The sequence below is a fragment of the Microcaecilia unicolor genome, chromosome 13 (assembly GCF_901765095.1).
Source record: "Microcaecilia unicolor chromosome 13, aMicUni1.1, whole genome shotgun sequence".
NCBI lineage: Eukaryota > Metazoa > Chordata > Amphibia > Gymnophiona > Siphonopidae > Microcaecilia > Microcaecilia unicolor.
The window spans coordinates 93445772-93462136 of NC_044043.1; positions in this window are offsets into that span (position 1 = coordinate 93445772).

The following is a 16365-nucleotide window of genomic DNA, read 5'->3' on the forward strand; positions in this document are numbered from 1 at the left end:
GATTTAAGCAGGATTTGACTGTAACTCTAATTCCTAACTAAGAGAACAATTATGGGATGGTCTCTTTCCAGCAGGTTTGTTTGGGGCAAAACCTGAATGACTTGTTGGAGAATCAAGCTGACACAGGTCTCTCTCATCTCTCCAGACTGATTCTGGGCTTAAGGAGATGTTGTTCAACCCTTTAAACAGAATGAAAGGTTGAGGTCCTGGCTGGAAGTTTCTTGGGCTTATAGAAACTGTAGCATTTTAAATGAACGAATGTCAAGTTTTTGCTTGTTTCGGTTGTGTAGAGCATAGGGATGGGCAGCCGAAACATTTTTTGTTTTGTTTTGTTCTGGAACAAATATCATCGCGAGTGCACAGTGGGTAAAGATGTTGTGTGCACAATCGCAATGTGTAAAGAGGGCATACTGTTCTTAAGGAACGTCCCCTATTGAGAAACAGTGAGTCCTCTTTGCACGTAGTGTGCACTATTGTTTGTGAACATTTCATGTAAAGCTAGCAACCAAGGGTGAGGGGGCAAAAGAAGAGGAAGCCAAAGCCAGATCAAATGATTAAGGGCCAGATGCACTAAACCTAACGAGCCCACAACTTGCGTTTTAAACTGGTTCCAGCATGCACTAAGGGCATTTTCCCTGCCACAGTAGCAGGCAACGAAAACGGAATGCAAATTATTCAAAAGCTATTATAATGAGATGCACTACCGTTTTTCCGATTCCCTTACATTAGGAACCCTAACGGAAGGTCTGCACCTCTCGTTAGGGCTCCTGTGAGGGAATCGGAAAAGGGCCCCCCAAAAAAGGTAAAAAAGAAAAAAAAAGCAGGGAGCGCATGTGAGGGGCGTCCTTTATGGACGTACTCTCCCTGCGCTTGTGAGAGACGTCTTTTTTTTTCGCCGTTTTTTGCTCTGCCGGCGCTCGTGTTTTTTTCCCCCTTTCTATTTTGTCTTCACCGTGCCACTTACCCCTCCACAGCAAAATGTTTCTATTTTCCTGGTTGCCGGAGAATCAGGACGTCCCTTTCGATTATGCACCTCTTCCTGGTCTCTTCAGCCAATCAGAGCGCCTTTCGCTGACAACAGCCAGCTAAGCCCACTTTGATTGGCTGAAGAGACCAGGAAGAGGTGCATAATCGAAAGGGACGTCCCGATTCTCCGACTGGCAACCGAGGAAAATAGCGAATGCAAGTGAGCTACAACGAGTAGCTCATTTGCATTCCCTATCGTTGATGCATTCCCGTTCCCTACCGATTCGCTATGGAATCGGTAGGGAACAGGAATTACCGACGACTTTAGTGCATCTGGCTCTAAGTCTTTATTGCTTCCAAAGTACGGTAAGGCAATTGTTGAAAGACTCGACACGGCCGTGTTTCAGCTGGTGTGCCTTTGTCAGGAGCCTTAACAATTATAGAAACAGCATCGTAACAGTGAAGAAGGATAAAATGTAATAGACGTTGGAATAAGATATGTCGTGCGGGCACCACCGGACATCAAACTCGCAATGCTGTTAAGATCCGCACTAAGAGCCAAAATTCCACAAAGGTTGCATAGCATTAAGTAATCTTTATAGAATGGCGCTTTGAATGGATTTCCGCACCCAACTTTTTCTTAGTTCAAATCATTTTTATTGAAAATTTTAGAATTCTGAAAGATGAAATAACATCTAAACGTAACAAAACAAAGCAAAACTGTTCCGTCATAACAGGAAATGGATGTGTATAGCGGCATCACATCGATAAATAAGTATTTAAATAGGATTGACAGGTAAACAGTGTTACAAAAAAGCTTAAAAGGACGAATATATAGTAGCATATAGAGAGAAGTAGTCCCAATGAGACTGATAAGTCTCCGGGGATGGGACTACAGCTTCTACTGAGCAATACAGAGTAGGATAAGGGTAGAATTGTTAGTTACATAGTAACATAGTAGATGACGGCAGAAAAAGACCTGCACGGTCCATCCAGTCTGCCCAACAAGATAAACTCATATGTGCTACTTTTTGTGTATACCTTACCTTGATTTGTACCTGTCCTTTTCAGGGCACAGACCGTATAAGTTTGCCCAGCACTATCCCCGCCTCCCAACCACCAGTCCCGCCTCCCACCACCGGCTCTGGCACAGACCGTTATACACAGTGACCTATATATGATATGCTGATAAGACAAAATAGAAGTGATAGATATAAATAAGGGGTCCTTTTACAATGCCGCAGTAAAAGGTATGGGACTAGAGGCGTAACTACAGGGGGCCATGGGGGCCTGGGCCCCTGGTTTGGCTGGCGGGGGTCCCCAACCCCCGCCAGCCGAAGCCTTCTTCAGCGTAGTCTCCAGCGCAGCCGTGTTCACTGCCTGCCCCCTGCTCTTCTTGCTCCTCTTGTGCATGCTGATGCTCAGCGGTCTCCGGCGCAGCCGCGTTCGCTGCCTGCCCCCTGCTCTTCTTTCTTCTTGTTCCTCTTGTGCACGCAGATGCTGAGCATCAGCATGCACAGGTGGAGCAAGAAGGAAAAAAGAGCAGGGGGCAGGCAGCGAACGCGGCTGCGCCGGACACCGCGCTGAAGGCTTCAGCTGGCGGGGGTTGGGGACCCCCGCCAGCAAAGGTATTTGTGAGGGGGCAAGGCGACAAGGCGAGGCCGCCCAGAACCTGGATGATTGCATTAGTGCGATATCACGTTAATGCAATCATACGGGTCCTGTAGCACTATAGAAGTGATAAGTAGTAGTAGTAGCAGACCGTGGGAGCAGGCATGCAGGAAGCGGCTTGCTGGCTCTGCCCCCCCCCCCCCCCCTTGAAGGCAAAGGCAGAAAGGTAAGGGGGCAGGTGGGAGCAGCGGTACAAGTGGGGGGGGCGGCTTGAGGAGATCCGGTTCTGCCCTGTCTCTCGGTGGCCCTGGGGGGAGGGGGTAAATTTGATCATGTGTCTCCCTTGTTAAAGGAGTTACACTGGCTGACTATTCAGGCGCGGATTCTTTTAAAATCTTGTATCATTTTAAAAATTTGGTATGGTCTTATATCAGGGTATGTTCTTCATTTGGTTACTTATTCAGCTAGATTAGGCACTGCTTGATTGTTACATCGAATGGATTTGGTAGGTCATAGTAACATAGTAGATGACGGCAGAAAAAGACCTGCATGGTCCATCCAGTCTGCCCAACAAGATAAACTCATATGTGTATACCTTACCTTGATTTGTACCTGCCTTTTTCAGGGCACAGACCGTATAAGTCTGCCCTCCACTATCCTCGCCTCCCGACCACCAACCTCTCTTTCCCCACCTGCTCCGCCACCCAATTTCGGCTAAGCTTCTGAGGATCCATTCCTACTGCACAGGATTCCTTTATGTACATCCCACGCATGTTTGAATTCCGTTACTGTTTTCATCTCCACCACCTCCCGCGGGAGGGCATTCCAAGCATCCACCACCCTCTCCATGAAAAAATACTTCCTGACATCTTTCCTGAGTCTGCCCCCCTTCACTCTCATATCATGTCCTCTAGTTCTACCGCCTTCCCATCTCCAGAAAAGGTTCATTTGCGGATTAATACCTTTCAAATATTTGAACGTCTGTATCATATCACCCCTGTTCCTCCTTTCCTCCAGGGTATACATGTTCAGGTCAACAAGCCTCTCTTCATATGTCTTGGAACATAAATCCCATACCATCCTCGTAGCTTTTCTTTGCACCGCTTCCATTTTTTTTTAACATCCTTCGCAAGGTACGACCTCCAAAACTGAACACAATACTCCAGGTGGGGCCTCACCAATGACTTGTACAGGTCCTTCTTTTAAGGGGATTAGAAACCCAAGGATTTTGCAAATTTCTTTTTGGTATCAGACTGTTCATGTATGGAGCTCTCTGCCAGCTTCTGTGACAACTCAATATTCATTATGTCATAGAGACTTGAAGGCATTTCTCCTTAAGAAGTATGTTCAACTGGATGTTTGAATTTGATGACATATTGTTTTTATTTATGTTTAATTTAGATATATTGATTTATAGTTTTAAATTAATGTTAACTGATGTATTAGAGATTGCTTTGGACCTTTATAGGGATTAAGCGGGATAAAAAGAGTCATTTTAGATTAGATTAAGTACAATAAACCCCAAGAATTAACTGTTACACCTCATTGACTAATTAGTTTGCAAGTGCATCTGGGATCCATACCCAACTTTGGTCGAGAATCTGGGGGTACGGAAGCTGCAGCACTGATTTTGAGAGGAGGAATCGGGGACTAGACACCCCCGCCCACCCTCTCACTGCTTTTAAGATATACATTCAAAACCAGGACCTATGTTACTTGCTAGTTCGGCAACCGCCATCACCCCCCAAAATTTATTGTCACAACATAAGAAATAAAATACACGGAAGATAAAAGAAAGGAGATGTAGGAATAAGATGAAATAAAGAAAACAACAGAGCCATTAACAAGCTGCAGATGTTTTGAAGACTTGCACTAACCAACTCTTGCTGGAAGACAAAGCTTTTTTTTGTAACATAGCAGCGACAAGCATAACACTTGACAGAAAATCTGCTTAACAGAAATTGTCTATTGTCACTTGGATTGCTGCATTCTGACTTTTAATGCCCAGGAGCCAGGAATGACTGATAGTTTCTCCTCATTACTCATCACATGGATGAATCACAGCAGCCCAGTGTGGAAAATAGGTAACGCCCTGAAGTACCCAAAGTACCAGCAGAACATGAAGAGCTCTGTGAGGATACAGCAGCAACCAGACACAGGCACACACACACACACACACACACGTGTGTATACAGCACAAACAGCTGAAGAGAGCACTCAAGCGAGGAGACAGCAGAGATCAGATGCACCCAATGTGTGAATACAGCACAAACAGCTGAAGAGAGCACTCAAGCCAGGAGAGAACAGAGATCAGATACACTCAATGTGTGAATACAGCACAAACAGCTGAAGAGATCAATCAGGAGAGGAGACAGCAGAGATCAGATGCACCCAATGTGTGAATACAGCACAAACAGCTAAAGAGATCAATCAGGACAGGAGACAGCAGAGATCAGATGCATCCAATGTGTGAATACAGCACAAACAGCTAAAGAGATCAATCAGGACAGGAGACAGCAGAGATCAGATGCATCCAATGTGTGAATACAGCACAAACAGCTGAAGAGAGCACTCAAGCCAGGAGAGAACAGAGATCAGATGCACTCAATGTGTGAATACAGCACAAACAGCTGAAGAGAGCAATCAGGAGAGGAGCCAGCAGAGATCAGACACACCTAACAATACACACCACACAAACTGCTTTAAGGGAGCACTCAGGGGAGGAGACAGCAGCAACCAGAGACACCCAATTGTACACAACACAATCAGCTTTAAGAGAGCACTCATGGGAGGAGACAGCAGGGATCAGACATGCCCAATGTATGCATTCAGCACAAACAGCTGAAGAAAGCACCTGGGGAGGAGACAGCAGCAATCAGACACACACAGTGTGTGTATACAGCACAAACAGCTTTAAGAGAGCACTCAGGGGAGGAGACAGCAGCAACCAGAGGTACTCAACATGTGTATACTGCACAAACAGCTGAAGAGAGCACCTACACAAACAGCTAAAGACAGCATCTAGAAGAGATGTTATATACACACCCAATGTGTGTGTATATAACAGAATCAGCTGCAATCAGCACTCAAGGGAGGAAAAAGCAGAGACCAGACACACCTAACAATATACACCACACAAACAGTTTTAAGGGAGCATTCAGGGGAGGAGACAGCAGCAACCAAAGACATCCAACATGCGGACACAGCACAAACAATTAAAGAGAGCACTCAGAGGAGGAGACAGCAGTGACCAGGGATACCCAGCATGTGTATACAGCACAAATAGCTGAAGAGAGAGCTCACACAGCAAACACTCGAGATGCCCAACCTATATATACAACATAAACAGCTGAATAGAGTTCAGTGGAGGAGACAGCAGTGAGTACAGATATCCAACCCATGTATACAGCACAAACAGCTAAAAAGTGCTCTCAGGGGAGGAGACAGCAAAAACCAGGGACATGCAACCTGTATAGCAGCACATTTGAAGACAACACTCAGGGAAGAGACAGCAGCAGCAAACAGACGCCCGCCATATATACAGCATAAACAGCTGAAGAGAGAGCTCAGACAGCAAAAACGAGAGACAGCCGAGAGGTCTTGGGAGGAGACAGAAGTAACGGGAGTTACCCAACCTATGCATATGTAGCAGGATGCCCCAGTGTACCTTTGGGTCCCTGATCAAGAGCAGGGCGGGTCAGATCTAATTGAAGGGCTCTCTATTCTAGGAAAATAGCCCAATGGCATCAGAGTTGTAGCTTTTAGGAGGGAAATATAAAAGCCAGAGTTGAGGCAGCAGGATCCTTGACTTCCTCCCCTAGAAAGAGAGAGAGGAAATGTAGAAGTGCAGGGTTCCCCCCGCCGCTGATCTGATATGTGTCCTACAAATGCACTCAATCTGCAGCCCCTAATTACCTCTCTACCCTTATCTCCCCTTACGCTCCTACTCGAAACCTCCGCTCACAGGACAAATCCCTCCTCTCTGTGCCCTTCTCCACCACCGCCAACTCCAGGCTCCGCCCTTTCTGCCTCACCTCTCCCTATGCTTGGAACAAACTTCCTGAGCCCATACGCCAGGCCCCCTCCCTGCCCATCTTCAAATCCTTGCTCAAAGCCCACCTCTTCAATGTCGCCTTCGGCACCTAACCACTACACCTCTACTCAGGAAATCTAGACTACCCCAACTTGACATTTCGTCCTTTAGATTGTAAGCTCCTTTGAGCAGGGACTGTCCTTCTTTGTTAAACTGTACAGCGCTGCGTAACCCTAGTAGCGCTTTAGAAGTGTTAAGTAGTAGTAGTTCAAAAGCGCATTTGCTACAATTAAATATTTCTTTAGCAAAGGTAGCAACCATTTTATTTCTTGTGTCCTCTTTTGTCTCCACAAATATGGTAATCTTATTCTGGGCCCACGCGAAGGGGAGGGGAGAGATGGGGGTTAGAGAGATTCTGGAACGGGAGAAAAGTTGGACATCTGGGGAGAGGGGGCTACAGAGATCCCAGACCCATATGGTGGTGGGGGGGGGGGGGGGGCAACAGCGGCTGTACATGCAGTCTTTTTCAGAGAGGCTCAGAACGTAGTTATTTTGATGGATCAGCAATACAGATGTACTAATTCCTTCTTGCAACTCCCTCAGTGTACCTGTTGGACAAACAGGACAGGAGCAATGTCCCTGCTTAGCTGTTATTCTGGGACTTCACTGCCCCAATGCAGGGGCGTAGCCAGAAAACAGATTTTGGGTGGGCCTAGGCAAGAACTAGATGGGCACCAAGTGTTCTCCCCCATCCCCCCAAAAAAATCTCAGCTGGCGGGAAAATGCTTCTTTCCACCATGTGCAGGTACCGGTATCGTGGAGAGTAGAGTTTTCATTACCATCAGAAGGAAGCCTTCAGCTGGTGGAGCTTGGGATCCCCATCAGTTACCACTAAATATGTGCTACTGTTGGGTGGGCCTGAGCCTTAAGTGGGTGGGCCCTGGCCCACCCAGGCCCACCTGTGGCTACGCCAATGAGAAGATCAAGTCCAACCAACCAGCCTGCTTGGTAGTCCAGCTCCTCAGTGCAGGACTGGTTCTGATACAATGCTGCCTCCCAAGGTTGGTCCACATGAATCATGGCTGGGCACCTCAGGTTCACAAAGTGAACAATAGACAAAGATGGTATTCAGGAAGCAGTGTCCTTGATGGCACAACACATAATGCACAAAACTGCAGGGAATGTTGCAGAAACCATGACCACATGGCTCAGCGCAGGGTAGGCCTCAAGCCCACAAAGGTGACCCAGGAAACACTCCTACAAGAGAGGCTGATCCAGGGGTGGGGTGAAGGAAGAAGGGAAGAGGAAGGGAAAAATGCTAGACACAGACACACAAAGGAGAAATGCTGGATAGGGACACTGAGAGGGCAGTTGCTGAACATGGGAGGAGGCCAGGAACAGGGACACACAGGGGAGATGCTGGACAGGGACACAGAGGAAAGATGGACAGTGGACAAGAGAGAGAAGAAATGTCAAAAGGACAGGAGACCCTGAAAAGACAATTAAGAAAAACATGAGAAAAGTGGAAAAGAGATGCTGGGACCAAACCAATGATTAGACAACAATGGTAGAAAAAAGTATTTTATTTCTAAATGTATGAATTGTTGTCTGTCTGATATCTTGTGTTTCAGTTTCTATTACTGTGACAGGTTTGCTTTTTGCAGGGTTCGTTTACTGCAGCTCTTAAAGGGTTTCCCCTCCACCCCCATCCCTACTACCACGGGAGAGATGGCATTATAGGGGTGACCAATTCAGTCCCAGCCACATCACTGCCATCCTTTTTACCCAGAAGGGACTCGAAACTTTGCTCTTTTTATACAGATGGAGCCTCCGTTCCTCTGCTCAGATTTTCTAAATTGATGTTTTCCTAATTCAAGCAGTTCCTCTTATGATGCACAGGAAACATCTGCTACAGTATACAGACAGAGCCCTTGGGAAGTGTTGGAGGGCAGCACACAGCAGCTCCTGCCTCACTAATCACTGCATGGGAAAAGCTTATCAGGTTCCTGGCAGGAGCCCACAGATCAAAGGCTGGTCCCTGGGGATGAGGAGAAAGCTCTGTGACTGTAAAAATCTCTTTCTGCTGACAGCAGTCAGTTATGGACAGATACTGATGGAGTCAGTAATGAATGGCCTCTGCCTGCACATGTAAAAAAAAAAGCATGTGGGCATCCGGAGGTTAATGGGAACATAGCAATTCATAAGACTGCAATGGACAAGCACCAATCTTTCCTTTCTTTTAGAATAGATATCTCTAGTTCTGAGTTTACCCCACTGCATGCAGGGGTCACGGAATTCTGATTTCCCTATGGGATTACATGGAAACACTTAACAGAAATAGGAGGAAATATTTTTAGTTAAACTCTGGAATTCATTGCCAGATAATGTGGTAAAGGCGGTTAACTTAGCGGAGTTTAAAAAAGGTTTGGACAGCTTCCTAAAGGAAAAGTCCATAGACCATTATTAAATGGACTTGGGGAAAATCCACTATTTCTGGGATAAGCAGTATAAAATGTTTTGTACATTTTGGGGATCTTACTGGGTATTTGTGACCTGGATTGGCCACAGTTGGAAACAGGATGCTGGGCTCGATGGACCTTTGTTGGTCTTTCCCAGTATGGCAATACTTATGTACTTATGAGGAAGTGGTAACAGCAGTTAGGTTTAAAAATGGGTTTGGACAAGTTCCTGGAGGAAAAGTCCATAGTCTGTTATTGAGACAGACATGGGGAAGCCACTGCTTGTCCCTGGGATTGGTAGTATGGAATGTTGCTACTATTTGGGTTTCTGAAAAACAAAAATCGGGAATACATAACAGAGACTCATTCCTCAAAAATGTACAATGTAACAAGTGACCGCCAATGATTGATGATAGCAGCGGGCTTGGGATTTGAAATAGCGTACAGCTATAAGCGATCCAATAGCCTGGTTTATCTGATGTATTCACTTTACCATTGTGGGTTGTTAAAAATAAGCCAGGGTAGTTGGGCTCGCCCTTTTTTTCTCATTGTACTGTTTGGGTTTCTGCCAGGTACTTGTGACCTGGGTTGGCCATTGTTGGAAACAGGATACTGGGCTAAATGGACCATTTGGTCTGATCCAGTATTGCTATTCTTATGTTCTTATTCCCTGGGAAAGGCAAGGCAAGTTCATGCATGTAGTGGAGGAAACCCAGGACTGGAGCTACGTGTTGGGTTGGTGGCAACCCTCCTTTACCCAAACCAGAGCAATCCATCTTGTTAACTGTGTTTTGCCGGAGCAAGAGCACCTTTGAAATAAGGACCTGCACATAATATGTAACTGCTTTGATTGTAACCACAGAAAGGCAGTGTATCAAATCCCATCTCCTTTTGCCTAAACAAGACTGTCTGTCTGCTTTATTTATTTATTTGGATTTTGTTCACACCTTTTCAATAGTAGCTCGAGGTGAGTTGTATTCAGGTACATTGGGTATCTTGACATGGGTTTGCAAAGATTAATTTGTGCATGCTCAAACCTCTCTGAAGAATCGTAAGAGGCAATACAGGAAGAAAAAGGCAAGATACCACAGGCACTGCCACCGCAGGGATCACAACTAAAGCCCTGCAGTGCAGGAAGGAGCGTTCAGGTCAAGCCACAGTAGAGAAAAACACAGCAGGGTTGCCAGATGGAAAAAATTTGTCACGCCCAAAGCCAGCCCCAAAACCCGCACAAAGTCAATCTGCATGTGAATGACATCATTAATAAATATTAATGAGGCCATTTGCATACAAATGACATCATTAAAAATCCGCCTCCGTGGGGCTTATACTGGCCGCAGCCGCAGGGAAAAAACCCCGTGGTGGGCGAAAAAAAAACGCCGGTGGGGCTTAAAAAAGCCACCCAAAATCCCGCCACCCACACACGGCGTGAAAAAGTCTCAGCGGCTTGCGGAAAGGAGCCCAATTGGGCGAGACTGGCAACACTGCTTAAGAGGAACTGGCTTCCAAAAAGTAAGGGGGAGGGGAAGGTTGGAGTAGATGGATGGTGGGAGGGGAAAGAGGAGGGAGTAGGCAGAGGAGTGAGACCATCATGAAAGACCCCCCCCCTCCCTCACCAACCACACCCCCCATCCCCTAAACAACCTTCACACTCCAGGGACATCCTCACACACACTCCCCCCCCCCCCCCCCCCCCCCCCCCCACCAGCAGACAGAGATGCCCAAGTCTGTGGATGAAAGAAGGGGAGCCATTTTGTCACACCCAGAATGTGAACTCTTAACACTTTTGAGACGTCTACAGCCAAACCCAGAAGACTGATGTGGAGGGAGGGGAGCTGCTTAACCAAAATGCATCCACTCATCAGTGAGGAAGCAGAGAAGATAAGTGGGCAGTATGGATGGTCCAGATTGTCGTTATCTGCCCTCATCTGTTTTCCATTTGTTGTACAAGCACGTAACGTGAAGATGAAGATACTAACAGTACAGTGAGAGTCTGATGCGTGGAGAAAGAGGCAGGTATTAATGACTGGTTGTATGTACCTGGAGTAGAGTTTTCTATTTAAACCAGTTCACTGGTCCAGGGAGACTGTTATTTGTCTCTGCTCAGATAAAAACACACACCCCTCCAGGGTCCACACTGCAGCAGGCTTCAAAAGAAATGGTAGGATTTGGATTTGTTTGCTGCCACCTGGTGTCAAAACAAGGTACTATCCCATCAGGCCTTTGTTACAGCTACACACGCCAGAAACATGGAAAGACAAATTATTTGCATATGTTTGGCCTAAGACCCCCCCCCCCTCCCCACCCCAGACACACACATGACAATTAAAACAATATTTACTGTCCTACCTCTCTCTCCATTCAGCATAACACCTTTTTTAGCTGGTGCAGCCAAACACACCAATAGCCCCCCCTCCCCCCCCCACAACCAAGCTAACGCTGGGTTAGACAAAATATTGGTTGGGCCATGGCTTGAGTGGCCAAGGTGCTCAGATCCTCATCTTCATCTGAAGCTCTTATTCCCAGGCCAATCCACGTCTTGTACCAACTAACCCTCTTCTAATGCTTTGAGGAGATGTGCAAATAAATTCCCCTCCCTAGACCAACACCACTCCCCCAATCCCAATCTTTTCGCCAATAAATCAACCGTATCCATAATCTCAAGCGACACAGACCCCTGCTTTAAAAATGTGGGTGCACAATTTGATGGTTAGTGTACATAAGTTATACAACAGTGCAGTTACGTGCATAACTTCATGCCAATTAGCAGCTAATTTAACTAACAATCAATAATTGGTGTTGACAGTAAAACCGAGCTTCTCATCTTTCCCCCTAAACCCACCTCTCCTCTCTCCCCCTTTCTCTATTTCTGTGGATGGCACTCTCATTCTCCCTGTCTCATCAGCTCGTAACCTTGGGGTCATCTTCGACTCCTCTCTCTCCTTCTCTGCTCACATTCCGCAGATTGCCAAAACCTGTCCTTTCTTTCTCTGTAACATCAGCAAAATCCGTCCCTTCCTCTCTGAGCTCTCTACCAGAACCCTTATCCACACTCTTATCACCTCTCGCCTAGATTATTGCAACCTGCTTCTCACTGGCCTCCCACTTAGCCATCTCTCTCCTCTTCAATCAGTCCAAAACTCTGCTACGCGACTCATTTTCTGCTAGAGTCGCTATGCTCACATTAGCCCTCTCCTCAAGTCACTTCACTGGCTCCCTATCCGTTTCTGCATTCAATTCAAACTTCTCTTACTGACCTATAAGTGCATTCACTCTACCGCTCCCCAGTACCTCTCCGCTCTTGTCTCTCCCTACGCCCCCCCTCGGGTACTCCATTCTGTGGATAAATCTCTCTTGTCTGTCCCCTTCTCCTCTACTGCTAATTCCAGACTCTGTTCCTTTTATCTCGCTGCACCTTATGCCTGGAATAGACTTCCCGAGCTTGCACGTCTAGCCCAGTCTTTGGCCGTTTTCAAATCCAGGCTAAAAGCCCACCTCTTTGACACTGCTTTTGACTCCTAACCACTACTCACTTGCCCTGTACCCTTTTATCCCCACCTCTTGAATTCCCTTACCTCTTAGTTGTTCTGTCTGTTTGCCTGTCCTGTTTAGATTGTGAGCTCTTTGAGCAGGGACTGTCTTTTCATGTATGGTGTACAGCGCTGCGTATGCCTTGTAGCGCTATAGAAGTGAAAAGTAGTAGTACTAGTAGTAGTAATGTAGAAGCCTGCCCTTGCAGATCAGCAACGCGGCCGCGCAGGCTTCTGTTTCTGTGAGTCTGACATCCTGTACATACGTGCAGGACGTCAGACTCACAGAAACAGAAGCCTGCGCGGCCGCGTTGCTGATCTGCAAGGGCAGGCTTCTACATGGAATGTTGCTAGTGGAGAAGTAGCCTAGTGGTTAGTGCAGTGGAACATGGAATGTTGCTACTATTTGAGATTCTGGAATGTTGCTATTACTTGAGATTCTACATGGAATGTTGCTACTATTGGAGATTCTACATGGAATGTTGCTATTCCACTAGCAACATTCCATATTTAGACTGTAAGCTCTTTGAGCAGGGACTGTCTTTTCATGTATGGTGTACAGCGCTGCGTATACCTTGTAGCACTATAGAAGTGAAAAGTAGTAGTACTAGTAGTAGTAATGTAGAAGCCTGCCCTTGCAGATCAGCAACGCGGCCGCGCAGGCTTCTGTTTCTGTGAGTCTGACGTCCTGCACATACGTGCAGGATGTCAGATTCACAGAAACAGAAGGCTGCGGGGCCGCGTTGCTGATCTGCAAGGGCAGGCTTCTACATGGAATGTTGCTAGTGGAGAAGTAGCCTAGTGGTTAGTGCAGTGGAACATGGAATGCTGCTACTATTGGAGATTCTGGAATGTTGCTATTACTTGAGATTCTACATGGAATGTTGCTATTCCACTAGCAACATTCCATATTTAGACTGTGAGCTCTTTGAGCAGGGACTGTCTTTTCATGTATGGTGTACAGCGCTGCGTATGCCTTGTAGCGCTATATAAGTGAAAAGTAGTAGTACTAGTAGTAGTAATGTAGAAGCCTGCCCTTGCAGATCAGCAACGCGGCCGCGCAGGCTTCTGTTTCTGTGAGTCTGACGTCCTGCACATACGTGCAGGATGTCAGACTCACAGAAACAGAAGCCTGCGCGGCCGCGTTGCTGATCTGCAAGGGCAGGCTTCTAGATGGAATGTTGCTAGTGGAGGAGTGGCCTAGTGGTTAGTGCAGTGGAACATGGAATGTTGCTACTATTTGAGATTCTGGAATGTTGCTATTACTTGAGATTCTACATGGAATGTTGCTACTATTGGAGATTCTACATGGAATGTTGCTATTCCACTAGCAACATTCCATATTTAGACTGTGAGCTCTTTGAGCAGGGACTGTCTTTTCATGTATCGTGTACAGCGCTGCGTATGCCTTGTAGCGCTATAGAAGTGATAAGTAGTAGTAGTAGTAATATACAGTTAACCGGATAAGTTTCAAACTATAAATAGCAGTTCTACGTTTGCCAGTTAAACTTAACTACGCAAATATCACACTCTCCTATTTATTTTAAATGTGTTTGCTTAACGGAGGAAAAGACTTCAGATGCTCGGCTCTCAGTGGTGTAATTAGCAAAATGAATGCTGGGCAAGTTTTCATCAGTCTGAAACACCTCCCATAGTTAACTTGAAATTTTATATTCTATTTTCTTTTTATCTTTTTTTGCAGTTTTAATATCAATTTTAACTATTTTTTACATTTGTACCCCGCGCTTTCCCACTCATGGCAGGCTCAATGCGGTGGGCAATGGAGGGTTAAGTGACTTGCCCAGAGTCACAAGGAGCTGCCTGTGCTGGGAATCGAACTCAGTTCCCCAGGACCAAAGTCCACCACCCTAACCACTAGGCCACTCCTCCACTCCACTCCACACTAATATCAAATTTAACTGGTATCTATTGTCCAGAACATAGCTATTCAAGAGCCCTTATCTTAATCCAATATGGTATGGTTTGGTTTGCTCAACAGCCTCCGTTTCACTATTAGCGTCCTCACAAGACAAACCTCTTTAAATCTCGCCCATTTATGATTCTCAGTTCTGTCATTGTAAATGCCAGTTAAACATAACCATTTAAAGCTGAAGAGGCTGTCTGCACATACCCCGATATTCAATGCCGGTGCCTTGCAGCGAAAAAAATCATTGACTAACGCCAACTGAATATTTCCCCCCAAGTATTTATACACCTGTAGAACAGTTCTTCTAAATGAATCCCTAGAAACGTTCTCCTCAGGAAGAGTTGGTTTGGTTTTCAGGATACCCCTAACCAGTGTGCATAAGTCAGCCGCATACGTTGGGTCTATGAACAGGACCGATATATGCAAACGTCTCTCAGGCATAATTCATTTGGGATAACCTAAAACACAAATTGCTGGATTCTATATAGCTCGACAAGTCATGGCCGCCAAGAGGAGGGGACAAAATTCCCCGGGCCCGGCATCCAAGGGGGAGCCTGGTCTCCAAGCTTCTTCCTACCTGCCTGCTTCTGAGTGTCGCTCTCCTGCTTCTGTGTGCCAGGACTCAGATAATTATATTAATGCGATAACCCAGGTCACCCGGGTTACCGCGCTAATGCAATCATCCAGGTGCCGGCACACAGGAGCAGGAGACGACAGACCAAGGGAGGAGCAGTCCCTCCTTGAGTCACATAGGAAGGTAAGGGGGCGGGTGGGGGCGGGTGGGGGCGGCCCGAGTGGGGGGTTGAGGCGCTATGGCCAAGGTGTGTGTGTATGTGTGGGTCCTGCCCCCATCCCCGCTGTGTCTCTTGGCTGCCCTAACTTAGGTTGTGTGCAGAAATAGTCGTATTCTGGATTTGCACATACAATTTAATTAGTTAACAAGCCAATCAGCACCAATAATTGCCACTTAGCAATTACTGACACTGGCATTAATTAGAATTTACACACAGAACTGTCTAAGTGTATTCTATAATGTGATGCATGTAAATTCTAAGTCGCATAGTTTAGGGGTGTGATCGTGGACGTGGAATGGGCATTTCTAAAATCTTTACGTGTTATAGAATACACCCAGATCTGTGCCTAATTTAGGTGTTAGGATTTACACCAAGTTTTACTTGGCGTAACTGCCCGCAACTAAATGAAGTCAACGCAGAAGGGCGTTCAGCATATTCTATATACTGCATGGAAATTTAGGCTACTCCTATAAAGTACACCTACATTAAGGCGTACTTCATAGAATACGCTTTTCGTTTTGGCGCCGATTTTTTTTTTTTAGGCGTGACATATAGAATCTAGTCCAAAGTGGCTATAAAACATTCAAGCAAGCTGGTGAAATTCTGATACTCTAATGCCATCCCAGCAAGCTTTGGAAAGTGACTTCTAAAAACAGCCACAGCACGACAGAGTTCAGATGTCATGGAGTTACCCATCATAACCTCTGGCACTTATGCCCCGAGGCTTCTGTAACAGTCTCTAGTTCCATCGAGATGCTTAAAATAAAGGAATACAGGACAGTATCTTTAAAGCAAAATTACACATGTAATTCATCTCGTTACATCAACCCAGTGACCATCCAAACCCCAAACATTAAATACAGCAATAACAAACACTGAAGCAAGACAGACAAGCACAGACGCCCGAAACAGAACTGTGTAATCCCACTGGCAGCAGCAGATTTTTGGCCGACCCCCAACTCCCATCCCCACCTCCGCAGTGTCCAGGATCAGTGCTGCAGAGCAGGAGGGCCATAATACCGGAGGTACGGGAGCAGAGAGGCTG